Source organism: Schistocerca americana, chromosome 6 (genome assembly GCF_021461395.2).
Source record: "Schistocerca americana isolate TAMUIC-IGC-003095 chromosome 6, iqSchAmer2.1, whole genome shotgun sequence".
NCBI classification, from domain to species: domain Eukaryota; kingdom Metazoa; phylum Arthropoda; class Insecta; order Orthoptera; family Acrididae; genus Schistocerca; species Schistocerca americana.
Genome location: NC_060124.1, coordinates 92398470 through 92414268, shown reverse-complemented (window position 1 = coordinate 92414268; position 15799 = coordinate 92398470).

Genomic DNA, 15799 nt, shown 5'->3' with positions numbered 1-15799 from the left:
TAGTAGGTCTGTTACATTTTCTAAGTGTCCTGCCAATAAAACGCAGTCTTTGATTAGCCTCCCCCACAACATTTTCTATGTGTTCCTTCCAATTTAAGTTGTTTGTAAATGTCATACCTGTCTGATGTATCGTGTAACCGAAGTTTAACGAATTCCTTTTAGCATTCATGTGGATGACCTCACATTTTTCGTTATTTAGGGTCAACTGCCAATTTTAGCACCATTCAGATATCTTTTCTAAATCGTTTTGCAATTTATTTTGATCTTCTGATGACTTTATTAGTCTAAAAACGACAGCGTCATTTGGTAACAACCTAAGACGGCTGCTCAGATTGTCTCCCAAATCGTTTATATAGATAAGGAATAGCAAACTGCCTATAACACTACCTTCAGCTGCCCGTGGTCTTAGGGGTAGCGTCTTTGATTCATAATCAAAACGTCTTCGGTCCCGGGTTCGATCCCCACCACTGCCTAAATTTTGATAAACAATCAGCATTGGCGGCCGAAGACTTCCGGCATAAGAAGTCAGCCTCATTCTGCCAACGGCCTTGTCAAAGAGGGCGGAGGAGCGGATAGAAGTTCAGGGCACTCTCTTGTCCTCGGGGTGGGAAATTGCCCCTAAAGGCGCACGAATCAGCAATGATCAACGACATGCGGATGCAGAAGGCAATGGAAACCACTGCATTAAGGACACGTAACGTGTATCCACAGGACATGTAGCCTGTAATTGAAGAAGTGTCATGATGATCTCTCCATTGGCAAAAGATTCCGGAATAGTCCCCCATTCGGATCTCCAGGAGGGGACTGCCAAGTGGGAGGTTACCATGAGAAAAAGATTGAGTAATCAACGAATTGATAACGTTCTACGAGTCGGAGCGTGGAATGTAGGAAGCTTGAACGTGGTAGAGAAACTAAAAAATCTGAAAAGGGAAATGCAAAGGCTCAATCTAGATATAGTAGGGGTCAGTGAAGTCAAGTGGAAGGAAGACAAGGATTTCTGGTCAGATGAGTATCGGGTAATATCAACAGCACCAGAAAATGGTATAACAGGTGTAGGATTCGTTATGAATAGGAAGGTAGGGCAGAGGGTGTGATACTGTGAACAGTTCAGTGACTGGGTTGTTCCAATCAGAATCGACAGGAGACCAACACCGACGACGATAGTTCAGATATACATGCCGACGTCGCAAGCTGAAGATGAACAGATAGAGAAAGTGTATGAGGATATTGAAAGGCTAATGCAGTATGTAAAGGGGGACGAAAATCTAATAGTCATGGGCGACTGGAATGCAGTTGTAGGGGAAGGAGTAGAAGAAAAGGTTACAGGAGAACATGAGCTTGGGACAAGGAATGAAAGAGGAGAAAGACTAATTGGGGTCTGTAACAAGTTTCAGCTAGTAATAGCGAATACCCTGTTCAAGAATCACAAGAGGAGGAGGTATACTTGGAAAAGGCCGGGAGAGACGGGAAGATTTCAATTAGATTACATCATGGTCAGACAGAGATTCCGAAATCAGATACTGGATTGTAAGGCGTACCCAGTAGCAGATATAGACTCAGATCACAATATAGTAGTGATGAAGAGTAGGCTTAAGTTCAAGACATTAGTCAGGAAGAATCAATACGCAAAGAAGTGGGACAAGTACTAAGGAATGACGAGATACGTTTGAAGTTCTCTAACGCTATAGATACAGCAATAAGGAATAGCGCAGTAGGCAGTACAGTTAAAGAGGAATGGACATCACTAAAAAGGGCCATCACAGAAGTTGGGAAGGAAAACATAGGTACAAAGAAGGTAGCTGCGAAGAAACCATGGGTAACAGAATAAATACTTCAGTTGATTGATGAAAGGAGGAAGTACAAACATGTTCCGGGAAAATCAGGAATGCAGAAATACAAGTCGCTGAGGAATGAAACAAATAGGAAGTGCAGGGAAGCTAAGACGAAATGGCTGCAGGAAAAATGTAAAGACATCGAAAAAGATATGATTGTCGGAAGGACAGACTCAGCATACAGGAAAGTCGAAACAACCTTTGGTGACATTAAAAGTAACGGTGGTAACGTTAAGAGTGCAACGGGAATTCCACTGTTAAACGCAGAGGAGAGAGCAAATAGGTGGAAAGAATACATTGAAAGCCTCTATGAGGGTGAAGATTTGTCTGATGTGATAGAAGAAAAAACAGGAGTCGATTTAGAAGAGATAGGGGATCCAGTATTAGAATCGGAATTTAAAAGAGCTTTGGAGGACTTACGGTCAAATAAAGCAGAAGGGATAGATAACATTCCATCTGACTTTCGGAAAAACATCATCCACACAATTCCGAAGACGGCAAGAGGTGACAAGTGCGAGGATTATCGCACAATCAGCTTAACAGCTCATGCATCCAATACAAGAATAATATACAGAAGAATGGAAAAGAAAATTGAGAATGCGCTAGGTGACGATCAGTTTGGCTTTAAGAAAAGTAAAGGGACGAGAGAGGCAATTCTGACGTTACGGCTAATAATGGAAGCAAGGCTAAAGAAAAATCAAGACACTTTCATAGGATTTGTCGACCTGGAAAAAGCGTTCGACAATATAAAATGGTGCAAGCTGTTCGAGATTCTGAAAAAAGTAGGGGTAAGCTATAGGGAGAGACGGGTCATATACAATATGTACAACAACCAAGAGTGGACGATCAAGAACGAAGTACTCGTATTAAGAAGGTTGTAAGACAAGGCTGTAGCCTTTCGCCCCTACTCTTCAATCTGTACATCGAGGAAGCAATGAAGGAAATAAAAGAAAGGTTCAGGAGTGGAATTAAAATACAAGGTGAAAGGATATCAATGATACGATTCGCTAATGACATTGCTATCCTGAGTGAAAGTGAAGAAGAATTAAATGATCAGCTGAACGGAATGAACAGTCTAATGAGTACACAGTACGGGTTGAGAGTAAATCGGAGAGAGACGAAGGTAATGAGAAGTAGTAGAAATGAGAATAGCGAGAAACTTAACATCAGGATTGATGGTCACGAAGTCAATGAAGTTCAGGAATTCTGCTACCTAGGCAGTAAAATAACCAATGACGAACGGAGCAAGGAGGACATCAAAATCAGACTCGGTATGGCAAAAAAGGCATTTCTGCCCAAGAGAAGTCTACTAATATCAAATATCGGCCTTACTTTGAGGAAGAAATTTCGGAGGATGTACGTGTGGAGTACAGCATTGTATGGTAGTGAAACATGGACTGTGGGAAAACCGGAACAGAAGAGAATCGAAGCATTTGAGATGTGGTGCTATAGACGAATGTTGAAAATTAGGTGGGCTGATAAGGTAAGGAATGATGAGGTTCTACGCAGAATCGGAGAGGAAAGGAATATGTGGAAAACACTGATAAGGAGAAGGGACAGGATGATAGGACATCTGCTAAGACATGAGGGAATGACTTCCATGGTACTAGAGGGAGCTGTAGAGGGCAAAAACTGTAGAGGAAGACAGAGATTGGAATACGTCAAGCAAATAATTGAGGACGTAGGTTGCAAGTGCTACTCTGAGATGAAGAGGTTAGCACAGGAAAGGAATTCGTGGCGGGCCGCATCAGACCAGTCAGTAGACTGATGACCAAAAAAAAAAAAAAAAACGCTACCTTGAGGAACGCCAGAAATCACTTCTGTTTTACTCGATGACTTTCCGTCAGTTATTACGAACTGTTACCTCTCTGACAGGAAATCACAAATCCGGTCACATAACTGAGACGATATTCCGTAAACACGCAAAATCACTACAAGCCGCTTGTGTGGTACATTGTCAAATGCCTTCTGCAAATCCAGAAATACGTAATCAATCTGAAATCCCTTGTCAATAGCACTCAACACTCCATGTGAATAATGAGCTAGTTGTCTTTCGCAGGAACGATGTTTTCTAAACCCATGTTGACAGTGTGTCAATAGACCGGTTTCTTCGAGGTAATTCATAATGTTCGAACACAATATATGTTCCAAAATCCCGCTGCATATCGACGTTAACGATATGGGCCTGTAATTTAGTGGATTACACCTACTACCTTTCTTGAATATTGTTTGACCTCTGCAACTTTCCAGTTTTTGGATACGGATCTTTCGTCGAGCGAACGGTTGTATATGATTGTTAAGTATGGAGCTAAAGCATCAGCATACTCCGAAAAGAACCTATTGGTATACAGTCTGGACCAGAAGACTTGCTTTTATTAAGTGATTTAGTTGCTTCACTACTCCGAGGATATTTGCTTCTACGTTATTGATGTTGGCAGCTGTTGTCGATTCGGATTCTGGAATATTTAATTCGTCTTCTTTTGTGAAGACATTTCGTTAGTAACTCTGCTTTGGCAGCACTGTCTTCGATAGTATCTCCATTGCTATCGCGTAGAGAAGGCATTGATTGTTTCTTGCCGCTAACATACTTCACATACGACCAGAATCTCTTTGGATTTTCTGCCAGGTTCCGAGACAAAGTTTCGGTGTGGAAAGTGTTATAAGCATCTCGCATTGAAGTCGGCGCTAAATTTTGAGCTTCTGTCAGAGATCACCAATCGGGGATTTTGCTTCTGTTTAAATGTCGAATGTTTGTTTCGTTGTTTCTGCAGCAGTGTTCTAACCCGTTTCGTGTACCAAGGTGAATCGCCTCCATTGTTTATTAATTTATTTGGTATAAATCTCTCAATTGCAGCCGACACTATTTCTTTGAGTTCAAGCCACATCTTTTCTACACTTATACTATTAATTTGGAATGACTAGATCGTCTCTCAGGGAGGCGTCAAGTGAATTTTTATCTGCTTTTTCGAATAGGTATATATTACGCTTATTTTTGGAGGATTTGGGGATTACAATGTGCAAGCTCGTTACAACCAAGCGTCTGTGGGATCGAATCCTAGTGGAGGCTGTATGGATTTTGACTCAACTGTGTGAAAGGAACTCATGATCTGATAAGAGTGTATGAGCTATTTTCCAGGAACCTTTTATCAATTTAATTATTTAGGCAATTAATGTCATATCAAAAAGAGTGCAGTGTTTTTTGGAGGGGCGAAGGCTGGGCCTTTGCTGGAGGGGGAGGGATGACATGGAAAACCGTTTAACATAACAATAGGTTAAGGGCGATTATAAATTTGGCAACCATGCAGAGTGGGATGAGAACTGAGCAATAGGTTAAGGGGAAGGTAGGGGTTATGACATGAAGCACAACAATAGGTGGAGGGCGGATTATAAATTTGGCAACCATACAGAGTGGGATGAGAACTGAGCAATAGGTTAAGGGGAAGGGGAGGTATGACATGAAGCACAACAATAGGTGGAGGGCGGATTATAAATTTGGCAACTATGCAGAGTGGGATGAGAACTGAGCAATAGGTTAAGGGGAAGGGGAGGTATGACATGAAGCACAACAGCAGGTGGAGGGCGGATTATAAATTTGGCAACCATGCAGAGTGGGATGATAACTGAGCAATAGGTTATGGGGAAGGGGAGGTATGACATGCAGCACAACAATAGGTGGAGGGTGGATTATAAATTTGGCAACCATGCAGAGTGGGATGAGAACTGAGCAATAGGTTATGGGGAAGGGGAGGTATGACATGAAGCACAACAATAGGTGGAGGGCGGATTATAAATTTGGCAACTATGCAGAGTGGGATGAGAACTGAGCAATAGGTTAAGGGGAAGGGGAGGTATGACATGAAGCACAACAGCAGGTGGAGGGCAGATTATAAATTTGGCAACCATGCAGAGTGGGATGAGAACTGAGCAATAGGTTATGGGGAAGGGGAGGTATGACATGCAGCACAACAATAGGTGGAGGGTGGATTATAAATTTGGCAACCATGCAGAGTGGGATGAGAACTGAGCAATAGGTTATGGGGAAGGGGAGGTATGACATGAAGCACAACAATAGGTGGAGGGCGGATTATAAATTTGGCAACCATGCAGAGTGGGATGAGAACTGAGCAATAGGTTATGGGGAAGGGGAGGTATGACATGCAGCACAACAATAGGTGGAGGGTGGATTAAAAATTTGGCAACCATGCAGAGTGGGATGAGAACTGAGCAATAGGTTATGGGGAAGGGGAGGTACGACATGAAGTACAACAACAGGTGGAGGGCGGATTATAAATTTGGCAACCATGCAGAGTGGAATGAGAACGGAGCAATAGGTTATGGGGAAGGGGAGGTATGACATGAAGCACAACAATAGGTGGAGGGCGAATTATAAATTTGGCAACTGTGCAGAGTGGGATGAGAACTGAGCAATAGGTTATGGGGAAGGGGAGGTATGACATGAAGCACAACAATAGGTGGAGGGCGGATTATAAATTTGGCAACTATGCAGAGTGGGATGAGAACTGAGCAATAGGTTAAGGGGGAAGGGGAGGTATGACATGAAGCACAACAATAGGTGGAGGGCGGATTATAAATTTGGCAACCATGCAGAGTGGGATGATAACTGAGCAACAGGTTATGGGGAAGGGGAGGTATGACATGAAGCACAACAATAGGTTGAGGGCAGATTATAAATTTGGCAACTATGCAGAGTGGGACGAGAACTGAGCAATAGGTTATGGGGAAGGGGAGGTATGACATGAAGCATAGCAATAGGTGGAGGTTGGATTATAAATTTGGCCACCATGCAGAGTGGGATGAGAACTGAGCAATAGGTTATGGGGAAGGTTGGTTGGTTGTTTTCGGGGGAGGAGACCAAACAGCGAGGTCATCGGTCTCATCGGATTAGGGAAGGATGGGGAAGGAAGTCGGCCGTGCCCTTTCAAAGGAACCATCCCGGCATTTGCCTGGAGAGATTTAGGGAAGTCACGGAAAACCTAAATCAGGATGGCCGGACGCGGGATTGAACCGTCGTCCTTCCGAATGCGAGTCCAGTGTGCTAACCACTGCGCCACCTCGCTCGGTTATGGGGAAGGGGAGGGATGACATGAAGCACAACAATAGGTGGAGGGCGGATTATAAATTTGGCAACCATGCAGAGTGGGATGAGAACTGAGCAATAGGTTAAGGGGAATGGGAGGTACGACATGAAGCACATCAATAGGTGGAGGGCGGATTATAAATTTTCGCAACCATGCCCCCATTACCCTGCTACTCATGGATGTTGTTATATTTACAGGAAGTGAGACAAAAACTGGCTTAGTGGATATAAGAAACTGCTTTGTTCAGTAGTACTATAATAGTATTCGCTAGCTTGCTGATAAATGTTTATCCGTCTGATTTAGAGCAGAAGCTGTAAGTTCTGCTGTATATTTGTGTGACAGTGATCAATTAATGGACTATGCTTTGTTGTAGATATGTAAATGTATAACACTGTTTGACATATGTTGGGCAGAGTGGTAATTCTGATTCCTTCGCAGTGTGTAATTCAGTGGGATTGAGAGCTCTGATAAATACTATTCAGTTTTCTTTGTATTCTATTAGTTATTTTTATGTGGTTCTCTGATTATATTAGCATTCACTGTAATGATGTAAATTGATTTTCAGCTACTGATACTTTAATTATTACTGATTACATATTGTGTACAACTGAATACTTTTGGCTTCTGTCTATTTTTAATAGCGTAAATTCATTACCTGGTTTTAATATTTTCAATTTTAATGTGTTTACTCTTTCCGGTATTTAAATTACTCGCTACTGTCTCTCGCATTAGGCTTCTCTTGAGGAAGCATTCTCTTGTCAATAAATTCTTGTAATTGATTTGGAGACTGATTTTAAAATTAAAGACATTTTAACGATATTTTGTAAACTGAGATTTTCTGTGGTTACTATATAATTGGTCAAATGTATTTTCACTCAGAGCTCAGCCTTATCAACCACTATCACTGCAACTATCACCATTAAAGTGGTCGAAGGTCTTCCTTGTACTGGTATAGAGTGTAGTAATTCCCATAGTTTCCTGCCTTGTGAGGGATGCCTCAAAATGTGGTACAGAATTATTCATTCCCCATTCATTCCGGAATCTGAATCTTAATCATCTCGTTAGGTGCTCAAGCTGATTATTAGATTATGGAGTTTCATTAGTGTTTCCTCGTGTAAGTATGTAAGGGGCCGAATGGAATCAATGCAGCCACTGCGCTTTGTATAGCAAAATGGTTCAAATGGGTCTGAGCACTATGGGACTTAACTTCTGAGGTCATCAGTCCCCTAGAACTTAGAACTACTTAAACCTAACTAACCTAAGGACATCACACACATCCACGCCCGAGGCAGGATTCGTACCTGTGACCGTAGCAGTCACGCGGTTCCGGACTGAAGCGCCTAGAACCACTCGGCCACCGCGGCCGGCTCTCAGTGAATCGATCGTTACTGTACTTGTGGCGAAGTCATTGTGATTTCGGTTACTCATCTTAAACGCTAGGTTATCAGTCTGCCAGGACTTAGTGACTAACTTCACCACGAGCTCGCGCTACAGTTCACATGCACTCCCCGTCTTTCGAAAGATTCTAACAAGTGCAAACAAGCTCATTTTATACGGGCAAGGAGGTAGTTTAACTAACGACAGTCGGTCTAAAGAAAATATAGAATTAAACATCTATTTTTCCGACCTCCTATCAAAGTATAATCATTAAAATTAAAATAGAAACCTCTTTTAATGAATATAATTTTGGCTTAAGATGTCACTACACCCGAGGAACTTCAGTATGTTTCATCACCACTCACCTTGGGTACCTACAGTCAATGAAAAATAGAATTCCCGCTGTTAATAACATAGATTTTAGATTAAGTTTTAGCTTTGTTCGCTTCCTGTAAGTGTTGAAAATTAACATCGTGTCGCTGTTCTTTGAGGGTCAGGTGTCACAATTCTTATGCTGGTATCGATCTATTACTTCGATAAACATTAACCATCGACGCTCGGCGTAGCCGGTAGCTTTTGGCTAATTTTTGGTGTCCAAACCCGATCATAAATGCGCTGTTTACAATAATCTAAATTCTACGTACATCTCTGCACCAACGTTATCGAAACCGCCCATAGTAGCTCTTCCATAAACGATGCTTAGGTGCCATTGAGTAGACTTGGATGTTCCCAGATGCCTTAATACTTCCCCTTACATTAACTTTGGGAGAACTGCAACATCTTGCACAGTTTTACACTGTCAAACGCATTATCCTAGTTTGATAAATCGTATGAATGTTTTTTTATCATCGTAACTCTTGCTTTCGTTATGAAGCCAACGTCTGAACTGCGTTTCACATGGCTTTACCTTCCCTAAATCCGAACTCATCGTCATTTAACGAACCCTCAATGTGCTTTCCGTTCATCTGCATATTCTTTTTAGCAGCTTGGTTGCCTGGACTGTTAAGCTGGCTGTGCGATATTTCCCGCACTTACCTGCCATTGCTGTCTTCGGGTTTGTATGTATAATACAGGGAGTTTCAAAAAGAATATACCTATTACAAAGCTGAAGAGGTTGAAACAATCAGCCAAACAGTAGCAAAATAAAGGTTTATTCAGACCTTCACCTTGGGTTCGATACTTCTAAAAATATCTTCTTCAGAAGGAGAGGGCCTTGTTACATTACATGGTGGTTGTGGCTCCCTCCATCTGAAGAAGATATTTTAAAAATATCCTAACTTAGGTCAAGGACTCAATAAACCTTTGGTTTGCAACTTGTTGGCTGATTTATTTCAACCTCTTCAAATTTATACAGTTGCTGAATTGCAGCCATGTTTAGGATATTGTATTACAAAGTATTAAGTTGTCAACACTACCGATTGCTGCGCCATGATTCGATTATTGAAGGAGCGAATACGTACTGTAGTTTATATTCATTGACACTAGATGACGGCTTAATTTTATCCGTATTTTGTAGCTTCATACATGACTGTATGCAATACGCTCGAGGTATGAATTAAAAAAAACCTTCAGTCACAATTTTTCGTGTTTTATTTAGTACACGATGCATTTAGGAACCTGTGGATCCATCTTCAGATGTAATTCGTCTTAATACATGATTTATTTGTTCTCTTGAACGAGATCAAATGCATATTCCTGTCACGAAAAGGTTTTATGTTAGGTTACGAACTTCGTAAGTCAGACGCGGAAAACATGTGTGAAATAGGGAAAAGAGGAATAGTGTAAACCTACCAAATAATCCAAGAAAAGTGATTTTATCGTTCTTGTAACGGTATAAGATTTTCCCTCCATCGTTTTCAAGCGTATCACTTCTTACGAAGTTCGTAACCTAAAATCAAAGCTTGTCGTGACAGGAATATGCATTTCATCTCGTTCAAAAGAACAAATAAGTTATGTTTTAAGACTAATTACACCTGAAGATGGACCCACAGGGTCCGAAATGCACCGTGTACAAAATAAAACATGAAAAACTGTGACTGAAGGCGTTTTTTTAATTCATACCTCGAGATGCCGATTGTCTTTTGTTTGCTTGGTTACCATCACACGTCGCAAAGTGGCTACTCCACAGCGGAAATCATTTTGTATTCTCGAGCTTTCGAAGCGTAAATCCGTGATTACTGCGCAGACACGTTTCAGGCCGAGGATCCAACAGGTTCCTGCAAATGCATGGGACATTCGCAGACAGTATCTATGTTACGCAGACACATGATGAGTATGTAAAGTAAAGAGTTCTGCCCGCCCTCGCGTTTCCGACTAAAATATTGCACGAATTAAAAACACTTTCCAAGTAGAGCACTTGCCCGCGAAAGGCAAAGGTCCCGAGTTCGAGTCTCGGTCGGGCACACAGTTTTAATCTACCAGGAAGTTTCATATCAACGCACACTCCGCTGCAGAGTGAAAATCTCATTCTGGACTTTCCAAGTAGTCCTACAAAATCAACTCGTACCGACAATTCGGAGATACAACTGCTTAAAACAACAGTTCGGCGTGTTTTGAGGGGACAGTTGGCACTGAAGCCATACAATTTACACCTGTTACAAGGTCTACGTCATGACGACATCCGAAAACGTGTGGCGTTTTCTAGCAAGCTTGAGAAGGCTATTGACAAAGATCACACTTTCGCACAAAGCATCGTTTTCAGCAACGAAGTGACTTTCTACCTTATTGGAAAAGTAAAAAAACACAGTGTTCGAATTTGGGCCACCAGAACTCACATTCAGACGCTGAAAATTACCCAAAGACAATATGTTTTGTGCGATATCCAATTAATCAGTTACGACCCACTCTTCTTTGACGGAAACACGGTTTACGGTTAGCAGTATCTTGTTATATTACAAAACTGGTTGTTTCCGCGGCTTAAGGCGTAAAATTTCATTTCTTCATTACTCGGGGTACACCTTGACTGGAGTCGCCAAGTGCACGGATATCAGAATGAAACTCTACCAAGCCGTCGGATTGGTCTTCGAACAGTCGGCAACTTAGTACTTCTCAGCTGGGCTCCACGGTCACTGGCCCTGAAACCCTGTGACTTCTTGCTGTGGAATTTCAGTAAAGACAAATTTCATGCACCAACAAGACAACGGAAACAAAAGATTTCAAGAACCGGATCCGTACTGCCATGACATCAGTGATGATGGACTTGCTTACTCGAGTTTGGGTAGAATTCGAGTGTCTGTGTGATATTGTTTGTGTCGCTGGTGGCAGACGTGTTGAACATCGGCAATCCAAACTTGAGAAATTCGTAAATGTGGGTCCCAAGTTTCATCTCTCGTACACTTTAGTAAAAGTGTGCGTGCGAAATACGTATATTCTTTTTGAAACACTCTGTATTTTTCGAAAGTCTGTTGATATTTCTCCAGACCCACACATTCTACAAACCATCTTGAATAATCATTTAATTATCACTTCACACAATGATTTTAGAAATTCTGATAGTATGTTATCAATGTCTACTCATTATTTTGATCGCTATTATTTCAAATTTCTGTAGCTCTGCCTATAATACTGGATTTCCTGGCCCTGAGAATGATGTATTCAGGAAGTCAGAACGACTGATATGTACGTATCACTCTGATGGCAGTTATCATCATGTCATCATCACCATCATCACATTTTCACTGATGAGTGCCTATTACTATGACCCAATCGATTCTGATTGTTGTTACTTGTCCATGTCCATTCATTACCTGAGACTTCAAGTTTTCCTCAGTATGCAGAGTTGCTCCCTGTTGCTCTGTATCCCAGTCTCTATTTCTGTGTCCCTTACACCACGTTGGTTCCTCGCCTGCTTTCTTTATGCTTTGTGTAAGAGGCACAGCGCCACATCAAAGAGGCGCACAGCACACCTGTTGCAAATCAAAGTTGAAAGCCTCTTTTCTTCAGCAATAACCGGCATTTGCATCAGCTACCTTTTCTGTACAGAAATCTCCCCGTCTTCGTGAACTGTATCACAAAGACCACGTAAACACGAGTACGTTCAAAGCAGTGGTAAATTTTTTTGTGAAGCGGGAACTTTTCGCATTTAGAAACTTTAAGATTGTACTCTTTTTCATCGTCATTACAGCCTGACTCTGTGGCAACTTTTCCCTCATTAGTGCCACAAGGACAATTAGAAACTTGGGTTCTCCGTAATTGCTTACATGCAGGATGGCTGGAAAGTTCACCGTCTAGCATTGCAAGTACGCTACAGTGTTCTATAAATGTCTCCCAGTTCCTGTTTCATTTTCTTACTGGAGTTACATTTTATAATTTTGGTTTAATTAAACTGTTATAAACAGAGAACTACTAAAGACTTCACCAAAATTTAATGACAAAGAAAGTCACTGCCGTTAAGATAACGTCACGAAACTATTCATTTTTAACAATTTTTTTTTGTTAAGTACAATAGTACTAAATCGCAGAGTACAAGCGTTGCGCAAACACATGTGAAACGTTGCGTAGAGAAGGCAATGGTGTGTTACAGGATGGCATGGCTTGCGTAACCACATGTAGCCAGAGGTGATTAAAATATATTATGTGATAGACAACAGCTTCCTTCAAGAGCGTTATAGAAGACTCTTAGCGTGTGTAGACCTTCCTCGGCTTGAAAATCTGGTGGATTTGCTCCGTCGTAAGGAAACACTCGGAAGAAGTCGGCTGTCTAATATATCGAGATATTTCTGACGTGATAAAGTAGTTCTATTGGTTTATTAACTCTTAAGATTACAGAGAATTTCGTTAATCAAAACTAAAAGAAAAAATAAGGACTGAGATCTAATGAGGTAAATTACACTAACAAATACCCGCTGATTAGTGAGACTGGTGTATGTAATCTGGCGCGCTGAGTGCTGCTAAGGTGGAGACGGACACCTGCTAACGCCTTGGCACGCACCACGCGGCCTCAGCACAACCAAGATCTTTTAGGAATCCTATCGCATTTCGGACACTAAGCAAAGTGTTCGAAACAACTTACGTATAGCTGCAGGCTGTAACGTTCGCGCAGATGCAAGTGTGATGTGTCGATCAGGCAATGACTCTTCCTATGTGGAGAAGTGTTACTTTAGCGGCGGCCGTAGTGGCCGAGCGGTTCTAGGCGATACAGTCTGGAACCACGTGACCGCTACGGTCGCAGGTACGAATCGTGCCTCGGGCATGGATGTGTGTGATGTCCTTTGGTTAGTTAGGTTTAAGTAGTTCTAAGTTCTAGGGGACTGATGACCTCAGAAGTTAAGTCCCGTAGAGCTCAGAGCCATTTGTTACTTTAGCCTATTAAGATATTTAGAACTACGGTAGTTGGACGTTCCCAAGTCAGGATGTTCATACATTAAGATAGGTAAGTGATTCTGGTACTTGATTTCACATTTGCGTGATTTTCGATGTTTTCTTTTCTTTCGCTCACGCTGATGAACGGCTGGTCGCGTGGTAGTTTTAACTCCCGATCCTTTCATTTCACACCTTGCGTGTGACTAAGCCTTTCATTTAAAAGCTTAGTTTCACATTGTTTTTCAAGTACAATCTTCATACCCACGTCACAGTGTACTTTTCATTTCCTATTGTTCGTCAGCTTTGTAGTCCCAGATATATTTTTAAATTCAGAGAGCTGCTGTGCGTTACTTTCAGTTATAATCCATCTGACGAGTTAATGCTTATTGCCTAGTAAGTATTGTACTCAAAATGTTTGAAGGATGATCGACGGACGTTTCAGAGAGGTACGTAGGGGCAGATGTACGTCAAGACTATTGCGTCGTCTTGCCGATTTCAAGACTCCAAATGCGACTGTTGTTACCAGTCCCTTATAAACACGTATTGCCATTTAGAAGAAGACTACATATCTCTTCATTAATCATCATGCGTGTAGAAACTCCATGGCAGGTTAAAACTGTGTGCCGGCCCGAGATTCGAACACGGGACCTTTGCCTTTCTCGGGCAAGTGCTCAACCAACTGAACTGCCCAAGCTCGACTCACGAGCCGTCCTCACTGATGAATAAGCAAACCTTAACACCATTGCAGAATAAAGTGTGGAATGACACAACAGCAATGACCGTCATGCGCACTATCTGTGAAATTTCGTACTACACAGACACCGCAGCTTACACAGCCCAGCGACGAAAATTAAGTTTATTAAGGAAAGTGGCTCATTTTTTTTTTGCTTTTTATGATGAATCCTGAATGGTAACAAGAAAATCTTGGACCCGCCAGTCTTTTACAATTAACACTGAGTACTGAAATACATTTCTCAGCTGTTTCATTGTACAGGATGTATCACAATCAATAGTGAAAACTGACAAGAGTGACCGTACACGTTAATAGAGGCAAAAACGTTCCGGTAAACAAGGATCCGCAAACGAGCCGTTTGTGAGACAGCTGCAAATGAGCGGTTGCAGACTGCCACTGACTCCTCTTTAAATGTTGTCCTAGCCACAAATGTGTTTGAAATTCATGATTTAATGGCACTGTATTTGTACTCAGATTCTACCCAGGGTGTCCTTCAACAAGATATAAACTCTAGGGGAGAGGTGCCTATTTCTTAGCAGCTCATAATTTGTACCTCTACCATGAAATTAGTTCCTTTTGTACCACCCGACAGTTAGTAAGGTCAGTGTGGACTACATGCTTCTTGGAGCCATATTGTCAGTTATGAGTTTCGAATGTGGAGGGACAGATCTCCTGAAAAAGCGTTGATTTTGTTATAGTTCTTATCTAACTATTTGTGAAGAGAATTATTTTATAAGTGCTAACATAGTATTTTATTCATGGGTGACTATGCATAAAATAACCTTACTTTTCAGACGGTCACAAATTGGTATTGCTTTTGTTTCATTTGTAGAAATCTGACAAAGAGAACCGCGACGTTTCCCATAACCTACCACCATAGGTTTCCCATAAAATTTTGATAATGCGTGTGCATTACAAATTGCGTGAAGCACTGTTATTGGAAAATAATGTTGTGGAATGACGTGGACAATTTCTAATGCCTTCTACAACATGATATTTTGAAAGGACATACGTTCTTTATCCTGGGTTACCAAGTAATTATTTTGTATTTTACTGTGTCCACAGAGAGGCTTTATGGACAGTTGAGCGGAGCTCAGCAGCGTTCAGCTGTAACGTTAGATGTTAATGGGAATTATGGATTAAATGAATGTGCACGCATATACATTGATCAGCCAGAACATTATGAGCACCTACCTAATAACCGGTATGTCCGTCCACCTTTGGCACGAATAACAGCTGCTGGAGGGAGTTGGCACCGCATCTGGACACACAAGTCACCTAATTACCGCAAATTCTGGAGATGGGGAACGATAATTTCTGACGACACATTCAATCACATCGCAGATGTGTTCGGTCGGGCTCAGATCTCGCGAGTTGGGTCGCCAGCACTTCAGTTGTAAATCGCCACTGGGTCTCTCCAATCCACTCCATCACACTCCTGGCTTTCTGACATGGCA